The sequence below is a fragment of the Dipodomys merriami genome, unplaced genomic scaffold, assembly GCF_024711535.1.
Source record: "Dipodomys merriami isolate MVZ:Mamm:240054 unplaced genomic scaffold, mDipMer1.0.p SCAF_169, whole genome shotgun sequence".
Lineage (NCBI taxonomy): Eukaryota > Metazoa > Chordata > Mammalia > Rodentia > Heteromyidae > Dipodomys > Dipodomys merriami.
Window position 1 is genome coordinate 320,392 of NW_027203037.1, and position 12,898 is coordinate 333,289.

The following is a 12,898-nucleotide window of genomic DNA, read 5'->3' on the forward strand; positions in this document are numbered from 1 at the left end:
AAGGAGAATTCAATTTTGTTGTAAATTATACTTTTTATTTTAGACAAGTATATGAACCCTAGCATTGACATCTTTACATTTCACATTCCCAATATGTGTTTTGTATTAAAGAAAACAACCTGCTTCGATGAGTCTAAAAAGTTGCCTGCTTAGTGACCAGAAAATTCACTTATAGAAAAAACGTTATGTGCCATTGATTTATACCTATTCCACTTTAAATGGCGAACTTGGAATGGCCCTGAAGAATGCTGGCCACAGGGCAGTATTTGGGGCATTGGTGTCTCAACAAAAGGTCAAGCTTTGCTTTTCCTTTCCAATTCCCGTTGTTGCATGTGTTGTTGTTTTTCTCATTATCTTTTACTTTTTTCTTAAATGTCCACAATACATTCAGCTTGGATCTTTCCTACTGTTGGAAAACATATCAAAAAATTATTTTTTGGTAAAATGTTGTTATTAGGAACAAAGACAGTACTGATTTGATAGTAATTTTCTCAGATTAAATTCATTCTCTAAATAATCCCCAACTGGTTATGTAATCATGCTTTTGTACTCTGGTGAGATGGAGATCAGGAATTTGCAGATATTAGTTTATATGGTTCTAGAAAATCTTTCTTGGAAAAACATGAGTGTACATGTAAAGACTGATTAAATTTGATGCATGTTTGATTTCCTGACTGTTGGATAAGCTATACTTATTCAAAAGCAGGTGTTGAATGTTGCTCTTATTAGTTTTTTTTGTATCTCCTAGATTGCCTTATGAAGGACACAAGTTTTCATTTCACAATATTTACATTTTGTTTTATCATCTTTTTTTCAGGTTATTTTTCTTCCACTATAATGAATATTTCCTGTGTATACATGAAATTTTGTGGTTAGGGTGTGTGTGTGTGTGTGTGTGTGTGTGTGTGTGTGTGTGTGTGTGTGTGTGTGTGTGTGTGTGTGTGTGCTGGTCCTAGGGCTTTTTTTCAGAGCCAGAGTGCTGTCCTTGAGCTATTATTCTCAAGTCTGGCACTCTACCCCTTAAGCTACAACTCCACTTTAAACTTTTGGTAGTTAACTTGAGATAAGCATCTCATAGCTTTTCCTCCTCAGCCTCCTGAGAGGCTACGATTACTGAAGTAAGCCACCGAAGTCCTACCTGAGATTCATTTTTAAATATTCACAAGTTGAAGAAATATTTACAGAAAAGTAAAAACCTCTTTTGCAGACTGAACTAAAATTGAGTAATTTTATAAAAATTAGTGATAATCACAATAATTTAAAAAGAAGGTCTATTGGATATCACTTTATGTAGACCAAGAATTCAATATTTATAATCTCTATACCTCTGTTATAATTTAGAGGGACTAAATGATTCCAGCTCTGTGAGTATTCATTCTATTTTTGTTGTTTATTTTTTGGTGGTACTAGGACTTGAACTCAGGGCTTCATATTTGCTAAGCAAATAATTTACCACTTAAGCTATGTCTTCAGCCATTTTTTTAATTTGCTTGCATTGTATTCAAAATTTTTTTAAAAATAATTCAATTATTTTTCACACTTTGGGCTAAGGCCAGTCTCAAACTACAATCCTCCCCCTATAATTCTGCCTCCAAAGCAGCCGAGATTATAACTATTAACTGCAATAGCTGGCCTTTGTTCATATTACATTTCTTGCATTTTATATGAGATGGACACTGTCTATATCTGTTACTATAGACTTACATGTCTTCAAAATCTGTTCTTGAAGTGAAATTACCACCTCTGGTCAGAATGGAAATAAAAGCCAGTCCAAACACTTAGGTACTCTAGCCAATTATGAAGCAATTGGTTCACTTTAGTATTCAGGCAAAAACCAAATAGAATTATTTTAACAACTACTTATTTATGTTGAATATATATATATATATATATATATATATATATATATATATGATTTCATTTCATTTACAGATTTTCTGTGGTTACATGTGTTTAACCTTTAAGCTGAGTGATTTAAGAGTTCCCATTTGAGTTCCAGTGCCAGAGATATTAACAATTCCCCTAACAGTGTCTAAATCAGGGTTTTTACAATGTTATATTCAAGAAAACTCCTTTTTATCTTATCAAACATCATATATATGTATGTATATATCATATATGATATTAGCAATTCCCCCAACAATGTCTAAATGAAGTTGTTTACAATGTTATATTTATGGAAACTTCTTTTTATTTTATCAAACTTCATATATATCATATGTCATATATGTATGAAATATATAATATAGCATATATTAAGTATATGAGATATATGAAATATATATTTCATATATATATCATAAATATTCATATATATTCTTATATTCATATATATGAATATATATTCATATATACATGAAATATATATGAAATATATAATATAGCATATATGAAGTATATGAGATATATGACATGTATCATATATGTATACATATTCACTACCCAAGTCTTCCAAAATTTTTCATTGAGTTAGAGTCAAAGCTAAATCAAAACAAACAAAAAAGAATTCTGTATACTTTAACATAGTTCAGTCAAATTCACAAGTACTTTACAGGTGTTCATATAATAGTTAATACTGAAAATTGAAATTTCAAATATGGTTTTTGTTTGCTTCCATACTTACCTGTTGAATATTTCTTCTTCAATCAAATGATTATTGTTCCATTACCTATTGAAAAATACATAGATACACACACATACATATGCATAGTGTGTATTTTTATGTATATGTATGTCTATGTGTGTGTGCTGGTACTCAATGAACTCACGGCCAGAGAGCATTCTCATTCAGCTTCTTTTGCTCAGGGCTAGAACTCTACCACCTGAAGCACATCTCCAACAGGCTTTTGGTTGGTTAATTGGAAAATAAGAGTCTCAGGGATATATCTGTCCAGGCAAGCTTCTATCCCTGATCCTTAAATCCTAGCTTCCTCAATCACTCTGATTAAAAATGTGAGCCATCAGCATGCAGCTTAATATTTTTTATACAATATGTCACTTGTGGGAAGCCATAAAAATAAACTTTTAGGTTGTCCTCCAAGGAAACCTTGTGCAGAATATATTGGCAGCTCCAGCTGCTTTGCCTCTGACACAATCACTAATTTTGTTTTATGGCTAAGCCTAATCAGGCTTGTTTGTAGCCTGTAACTAAGCACACTAAGGACACCAGTGTGTGTCCATTGTTTTCGGCTTCTGAGCTCTACTGATCAGTGATAATTCAGTAAATACTCATTTGCTTACCTGGAATTTTTTTAGAAATGTATATATAACATCCTTCTTGGTCAGGTTTCCTTTTCCTTTTTTTCCTCTCACTGTGGTAAACACAGCATCTTGGCCTCCCGTTTCTTATTCCTATCTCTTCATTTTTCTATTTTAGCTTTTCTAAGTTTGTCCTTGGTAAAGATTTCAGTTTTTTAAAAACTTTCCCTACTAGGTATTTTCTAAGATAACTGTGACTTTCTGTGCAAATTATGACAATTTCATTGCACACACTCACAGACATTCACTTTTGTTTGTATGTAAATTCTGTATTGATATAAATACATATATTCTATCTTTAGGTAACTATGCAGATAAGACTTTTTCATGCAAAATTCACTTAGTTGTGCCAGGTGCTGGTGGCTCATGCCTGTAATCCTAGCTACTTAGGAGGCTGATATCTGAGGATCATGGTTCAAAGCCAGCATGGGCAGGAAAGGTCCATGAGATTCTTAACTCCAATAAACCACTAGAAAACCAGAAGTGGTACTATGGCTTAAGTAGTAGAGTGCTCGCCTTGAGCCAAAGAGCACAGGGACAGTGCCCAAGCCCAGAGTTCAAGGCCCATGACTGAATAAAATAAAAATTAATTCATTTAGTTGTAACTTGCAGAAAGTCATGTGATAGTTTTGAATAGTTGGTTTTGAATTCATTCAGACAATTTATTTTCTAGGGCTTTCCACAATGTACTACCCTTAGAGATCGTTAGTACTTTGAGTGTGTGTGTGTGTGTGTGTGTGTGTGTGTGTGTGTGTGTGTGTGTGTGTGTGTCAAGAACTCAAGATCTCAGGATCTTTCTTGGACTCTTCACTCAAGGTTGTCACTGGAGTCATAGCTGCACTTGTGCATTTTGCTTATTAATTGAAGGTAAGAGTCCTCAGGACTTTCCTGCCCAGGCTGGTGTGGAACCTTATCTATAGGTCTCAGCCTCCTGAGTAGCTACAATGAGAAGTTCTATAAATCCAGTACCGGCTTATTCTTTGTATCTTACTTGTGGAGAATCACACAAAATAAGTCGTTTGGTTTCTCCTATAACAAAATGTGCTTCAGGTAGTAGAAAATATGGACTACTCTAACTGCTTCTCCTTTGAGGTAACCATTAATTTTGTTTCAAGACCTGGTGTTATGCTTGAGGTTTGTGATTTTTTTGACATAGGATTGTAATAAGTTTCCTAAACTATTTTTTTCATTTAATATATGTTTTTATTGTGAAGATACTGTACAAAGGGGTTGCAGTTACATAAGCAAGGTAATGAGTCTATTTCTTATCGAGCATTGCTATACCTCCTTTATACTTCTCCTACCATCTATTTCCTCCCCATCTTCCCAACTCCTCCTCCCCTCTTCCACCCCCAATTTTGTAAAGTTGTAAAGTTCGTTTTCAACATATGGTCTTGTACATCTCATTGTTACAATAAGCTCTCATTCTTCCTGCCATTGCTTTGCTAGTGGCTGGGATTGCAGAGTTGTGTCACCATACCCAGTTTCTGCTCAGCTTTAATGTACTCCTTGACATTCTACCTCTATGAAAATGTTTTCTATGGTTCACAAAAAATTAAAGTATTTATGGAGTCTCAGTAGTTTTAAACATTTTTTTACTAATCAGAAGTGAACAGTAAATAATTTCAATTGATTCATTATCTTTTATAAAGACTTGTATGGGATATTCACACTAGTCTATGGATAACTAGCATCACTTTCAAAATTTCAAGTATCAATTTCTTTATATATCCAAGCTTAATGGATCTATTCAACTATATTATGTCTCTATCATTCATTTTACTCAAATTATTCAATTTCACACATTGACTTATATAGATGGTGCTTAAATTCACATTTGTGATAGTTGTATCTTTAATTTCTTCCAATGTTTCTCTAGATGGGAAGGAATGGGAAGGGGAAACAAAGGAGGAGGCAAATGCGTGATAAGAAATGTACTCATTAACTTGCTCATGTAATTTCTTCTTTGTCTCTCATTATATCTCTCTTGTTTCAGAATAGAGTAGCATAATTTTCACAATGGTTGAGAAAGCATTTATTATTTTAATAAGTTAATTGCTAGCTATATGTTAAAATGTTATTTTAAAATACTGCCAGTTCCAAGGTTTGACCTCACTGATTTACACTCCTTTGGATAGCTTGCTCAATGTTGGTATTTTACCACTTGAACCACACCTCCAATGCAGCAGCATTTTGCTGGTTAAGTGAAGATGGAGTCTTCAAACCACTGGTGCATGATGTGAAGGGATGAGAAGGGGAAACAAAGGAGGAGGCAACAATGCTTGATAAGAAATGGACTCATTACTTTGCTCACGTAACTGTAACCCCTCTGTTTAGTATTTTCACAATAAAAAAACCTTGTTCATAACTATCCTCTTAACACTAGTAATATCTTGTGATGACAGGACTTTCAGATTTTTCTTATTATCCTTATAAACTGCATATGTAATATTCTGTACTTCGGGTAAATTCTAAAGCTTGTATAATTATTCTTTTAATGAATAAATTATAACATGTTTTCCATTATACTGTAGTTGACAAACAATCTTTCATACACACATCATTGCATAACAACCTATGCATGCAAGTGCTAAAATGAAAAAAAAGTTTTAAATATTTTTATGTGCTTTTATATTGTTAGGACATCCATCATTCCAAATAGCCCCTTCATATAAGCTTAGAAAGTATATTATCCTGGCTGGTTGCTGATGGATTGTGCATATAATCATTGCTATTCAAAAGGCTGAGATCTGAGGATCATAGTTTAAAGCCATTCTGGGCATGACAGTCTGAGAGATTATTATTTCCAATTAAAAACCAAAAAGATAGAAGTAGACCTGTGGCTCAAAATGGTAGAGTATGACCAAATTGTTTAAATAGAGATAAAGATGGACCCATTGCAACAATGAGATGTACAAGATGTGATGTTGAAAATGAACTTTACAACTTTGGCGAGCGGAGGGGAGGAAGAGATGGGAAAGGATAGTAATGGGAAACAAAGGAGGCGGCAACAATGCTTGATAAGAAATGCACTCATTACCTTGCCCATGTAATTGTAACCCCCCTGTACAGTATTTCCACAATAAAAAAAGAAGGGGGGGTTTCCTAAATCCAAACCATGTCCCAGAGGAAAAAAAAACAAAAACAAAACCAAACAAGAACAACAAAAGCATTAACTCCCTAGGTAGATCCTTAGGTGCCCTCCAGTTCACTCCTCTCTATAGCATATTTGATGAAATGAGCAACTTCACATTTCTATAAAATGTCCCTACATATTTCCTTCTCCACATTACATGCTATCTGAATCATATATCATTACATTTCTAAATGGACTATTTAATTTACTTATTGCTCTTGTTGTTATATGCTCTGTAGACTACAATTAATAACCATTAATTAAATATTTCCTTGGCTATATTACTTTGAAATATAAAGGTGAATGAACCTACCTGTAGGTAAAATAATAATAATCACTATGTTTTAACTATATTTGCACAGTAAACTCATTTAGTTAATAGAGTTGAATTGAATTCAACTAATACATTTATGTGTTTTATTGCCAATTAATTTCTGCATACATGCCATCAAATTCGTTAAAAATTAGCAAATGGATACAATTATCCACAATCATGAGAGCACGTTGCTAAGAATGTTATGGGCTGTTAATTATGAGAATAGAAAGCTTAATTACTCTCATCAGAAAAATTGATAGCTTGGTAGTTTTTCATAACAATATTAGAAAGCAAATTCCGAGAGTTCATTGGGGAAACACCTATAGAAGCATTAATCATATTAAAAAATAATTCCTTTCAATCTAATTAGTCAAAGAATTTGGCATTATGAATTGCTTCCTGCACAAGTCAGAATTAGATGGCCTCAGATGGCTTAAAGCCATTGACATACAACATGGTTTAATTTACAAGGCTTTGTGTGACCTGGATCTGTTTTACACATTCAATCCCAGTTACTTCTCACCTTTCTCTTTATTCTCCACTAATGTAAACAAATCAACATGAAATCTCTAACACAGGCTGCAGTAAATAACACAACTGAAACGATCTTTCAGTATACTTGGATTAACTAATGATTTTTTAAGCATTTAGTATCTTTAAAGTGTCAACCTTCCTCTCTCTAAGATAAGTTATAGTTGATCAATATTTCTAACCAATTCCCATTAACTTTTCTGCTAAATTATAATGTAACATTAGAATGTTTTTCAATAGGTTCATAAATGTGTGCTTTGATTCAAACAATGAGATACATACTGAAACCTTAGTATGAACCAGATCTAGTTTCATAATTGGAAAATCAAACTATTATTTCCAGATAAAGAACAACAGGTGATCAGTACTCACACACATTCATTCACACTTACTAGTTCATGCAGTGATAATGGGGGATGAGTAAAAATAATCAGAGTAAGATTCTATGTGGAGAATAGGGTACTATTTTACATGTGTTAGTAAATAAAGTGAGTTAAAGTTCTATTGGAAAGTAGAGCAATCCAATTAGCGGGAAAAAACACACAACAACTGTGAAGTGATAAAGAACATTAGGTAGTTTCCCATAGAGTTCTTATTTATTGTAGTTTACCTGAAAGAGAAACCGTTAGAATGCCTTAAAGAGAAGAATGTCAAAATCTAAAGCAGACTTATACATGGTGGCTCATATCTGTAAACACAGCCATTCAAGAGGCTGAGTCAGGTCTGAGGACTGAGGTTAAAAATTAGCTCTGCAAAAAATTAAAAATACAAGTCCACAAGATACTTGAGGTAACTAGGTAAAAGTTAGGTGTGGGTCAGTGGCTCAAGTAGTAGATGAAACTCCAGGACAATAACCAAGTCCCAAGTTTAAGACCCAGTGTCTAGTGCAGATTTTAAGACATATTTCCTTGAGAGAATTTTTGAAGATAGATTAACACAATTATCTGATTGAAATGAATTTTTGGATGTAAGTTGGTAGGTAGGAGTGAGACTGGTGAACAACTGTCAATGGTATTTGCTTGTAGTTTGGATGTGAAATCTTGCAGAGATAGGTCCGAATTGGCGGTATGGACACTAGGGAGAATTGCAGTCATCATTCTATAGGGTGCTACGAATTTGGGATATGAAGATAGATTAATTTGTTTAGATTAAACTACTTAATAAAAGGAATAGCAAACTATTTATTTTAGGATGAGAGGTCTGTGAAAGGCATTTGTGAGATTCTGAAAATAATGTGAAATATGAGATAAGAACTTGTGAGATACTGAAAATAATGTGAAATATGAGATAAGAACCTCCTTAAGTGCATGCTGATGACAGCAAGAGACTAATTAATATCCTGAGAAGCAGGACAGACAATTGCAGGTAGAGTTACTGAGCAGATGATAGGAAAGGATACCCAGTGTCCAGGAGCAGACATGGCTACACACAGATGCACTGGCACTTCCTTTAACCCTTACTTTTTTGAACAATATGGTATTCCAGATGTGGGGCAGTTGATAGTTTTCCTAGTGAGAATGCTGAATGTTTTATTGGGTACCAGTAGTTTACACCTAAAACTCTAGCTAATTGGGAGGCTGAGATTTGTGAACTCTGGTTCAGAGCAAGCCCAGGCAGACAAATCCATGGATGGGACTCTTATCTCGGAATAAACAGCATAAAGCTGGAAGAGCAGGTGTGGCTCAAGTGGGAGAATGCAAGGTGTGAGGAAAAATCAAAGCAAGGGTGTAAGGTCCTGAGCTTAGCACCAGTATGGACAATAATAATAAAAATCCTCCTCCTCCTCTTCATCCTCCCTCTCCTCCTTATCCTCCTCCTCTCCCTCCTCCTCCTTCTCCTCCTCCTCTTCCTGTCCCTCCTCCTCCTCATCATCATCATCATCATCATCATCATCATCATCATCATCATCAACATCATTATCATCATCATCATCATCATCACCGTGTCTGAGAAGTAAGGACAATAATATGATGTCTGAGGAGGAGGAGGTACAAAATAGGGATTAGGAAGATTCTCTGGCTGGATAAAAGCAGTCGTTTTGTTAGGCTTCAACAAGAGAATACTTAACATCAGTGATTATCACCATAAATTGTTAATAATCAACAAAGTTGAAAACTTATACCTACCTCTTCATTTTTTTAATTTTATTGTGAAGGTGATGTACAGAGGAGTTACAGTTACACATTAAGGAAATGAATACCTCTTCATTTTTTAAAATATATTTTTATTGCGAAAATACTGTACAGAGGGGTTAAATTACATGGGCAAGATACTGAGTACATTACTTATCAAGCATTGTAGCATCCTGATTTGTTTACCCTTCGCATCCCTTCCCATCCTCCCTCCCCCCCAACCAATCCTCCCCCTCCCAAGTTGTAAAGTTCATTTTCGACATGACAACTTGTACTTCTCATTGTTGCAACTGGTCCAACTGTATCCTTATTTAAATGACTTGTTTTTCCCCTTCCCCTACACAAATTATACCTACATCAAATACAGTGAAAGCAGGGGTTATACTGTGGGGGAGGGACATACAAAGCAACAAAGAAATAATCTTATAATTGCGTTTGAAACAAATGCATGAAAGAAATAAAAACATTTAAAATACATTTCTTAGGGTTCATTTTCCTAACATCACCTTATCTGAACTTTTCTGCTTGACTCATACATATACTAACTGTTGCAAATGAGGGAAATCATGGGACATATGTTTCTTTGGGCTTGGCTTATGTCACTTAATATAATTTTTTCCAAGTCTTTCCATTTCCTAACCAATGGGGCAATGTCAGTCTTTGTGATGGAGGCATAGAATTCCGTTGTGTATATATACCACATTTTCTTGATCCATTCATCTACTGAGGGCATCTCGGTTGGTTCCAGATCTTAGCTATGGTAAATAATGCTGCAATAAACATAGTAGCTTTAGTATCTACCAGCTTTGCTGGTAGCTTTAGTGTGGTCTTGTTTGTAAACATTTGGGTAAATGCCCAAAAGTGGGACTGCTGGGTCATAGGGGAGCTCTATGTGGAGTCTTTTGAGGAACCTCCATACTACTTTCCAAAGTGGTTGAACAAGTTTACACTCCCACCAACCATGCAGTAATGTTTCCTTCTGTCCACATCTCCTCCAGCATCTGTTGTTATTAGAGTTCTTGATTTTTGCCATTCTAACTGGGGTGAGGTGTTATCTCCATGTTGTTTTGAGTTGCATTTCTTTTATGGCTAGGGAGGTTGAAAATTTCTTCATGTGTCTATTGGCCATCCTTCTTTCTTCTTTAGAGGAGTTTCTCTTTAAGTCATTAGCCCACTTATTTATTGGGCAGTTGTTTCTTTGAAGATTTTTGTTGGCGGATATAATTTTTATGCAAAGGTATTGTATAGAGGGGTTACAGTTACATGAATAACGTAATCAGTCCATTTCCAATCAAACATTGTTACCCTCTAGTTTGGTTTTCCCCTAACATTCCTTAACCCCCCACCTCCCCAATTCCTCCCTCCTCCTCCCCCCCACAAAGTTGTAAACTACATTTTCAACATAGTGTTTTGTACACGTCATTGTTACAATGGATCATCCTTTATCATTATTTCAGCATTTTATTATTTCCCTTCCCCTCCCCAAGTTAGAAAAATGTATATACAAGAAACAGGACACCACAATTAAATACAGTGACAACAGGCGTTATACCATGGGGGAAGAAAATACAAGAAACAAAAAAAAATCACAAAGCACATTATAAGTATATTGAAACAAACAGCGAGAAAGTTAAAACCTCTTGTGTCCCTATCTTGGGGTTCATTGCACTTAGAATCATCTTATATGATCATATGTACATAGCTTTTGACCTTTTCTGCTTGTCCTAGACATATACTACTTATTGCAAGTAAGGGAAACCATGGGACCTATGTTTCTTTGGGCCTAGTTTACTTCACTTAATATAATTTTTTCCAAGTATTTCCATTTCCTAACAAATGGGTTGATGTCACTCTTTTTGATGGAGGCATAGAATTCCATTATATATAGATAGATAGATAGATAGATAGATAGATAGATAGATAGATAGATAGATAGATAGATAGATAGATAGATAGATAGATAGATAGATAGATAGATAGATACATACATACATACATACATACATACATACATACATACATACATATATGTGTGTATATATATATATATATATATATATATATATATATATATATATTCCACATTTTCTTGATCCATTCATCTACTGAGGGGCATCTGGGTTGGTTCCAAATCTTAGGTATGGTAAACACTGCTGCAATAAACATAATTATTCTAGTAGCTTTAATATAGCCTTGTTTGTGATCATTTGGGTGAATGCCCAAAAGTGGGATTGCTGGCTCATAGGGGAGCTCTAAGTAGAGTCTTTTTTGTTGTTGTTTTTTGTTTTGTTTTTTTCTATTTGGAGTATTTTGAGGAACCTCCACACTGCTTTCTAAACTGGTTGAACAAGTTTACACTCCCACTAACTATGCAGTAGGATTCCCTTTTGGCCACATACTCTCCAGCATCTGTTGTAATTATATTTCTTGATTATCACCATTCTAATTGGGGTGAGGTGGAATTTCAATGTTGTCTTGATTGGCATTTCTTCTGTGGCTAGAGAAGTTGAACATTTCTTCATGTGGCCATTTGGCCATTTTTATTTCCTCTTCAGAGAAGTTTCTCTATTAAGTCTTTAGCCCACTTATTAAGGGGGCAGTTGTTTCTTTGAGGATTTGTAGTTGGAGGATTTAATTTTTTGAGTTCTCAGTATATTTTAAATTTGAAGCCCTTGTCTGTTGTATGGCTAGTGAAAATTTCTACCAATCTGTGGGCTTCCTATTTATCTTGCTAGCTATGTCCTTTGCCATGCAGAAACTCTGCAATTTTGTTCATTCCCATTTGTCCAACTTTTCTTTGATTTGTTTTGTTTCTGGGTCATTATTAAGAAAATTTTGGCTCATGTGAAGGAGTCGTAGAATTTCTTCTATTCCTTCCTGTAATGTTTTCAGAGTGTCTACTTTGACTTTGAGATCTTTGATGCATTTGGAGTTGATTTTAGTGAGGGTGATATATAGGGATCTAGCTTTAGTTTTCTACAGGTGTTAAACCATTTTTTGCCAGCACCATTTACTGAAGAGGCTGTCTTTCTTCCATTCTCTGGTTTTAGCTCCCTTATTGAGAATGAGGTGGTTATAGGTCTATGGGTTCATTTGTGGGTCTTCAGTTCTATTCCATTGGTCCTGAGCTCTGTTCTTGTGCCAGTACCAAGCTGTTTTGATTACGATGGCTTTGTAGTAGAGTTTGAGATTTGGTATTGATATTCGTCCAGCACTGTTATTTCTGCTAAGATTGTTTTCTGCTATTCGGGGTCTTTTATTGTTCCATATTAATTTTTGGATTGCTTCTTCTATTTCCTTTAAGAATGAGGTTGGAATATTGATAGATATATCATTGAATTTGTTGATAGTCATTGGCCGTATTGCAATTTTCATGATGCTAATCTTTCCAATCCAGGAGCATGGAAGGTTTTCCCACTTCCTTAGTTCTGCTTTAATTTTGTTTTTTAAGTTTTTAAAGTTTTCATCATAGAGTTCCTTCACTTCTCTAAATTAACTCCTAGGTATTTAATTTTTGTGGGGCTA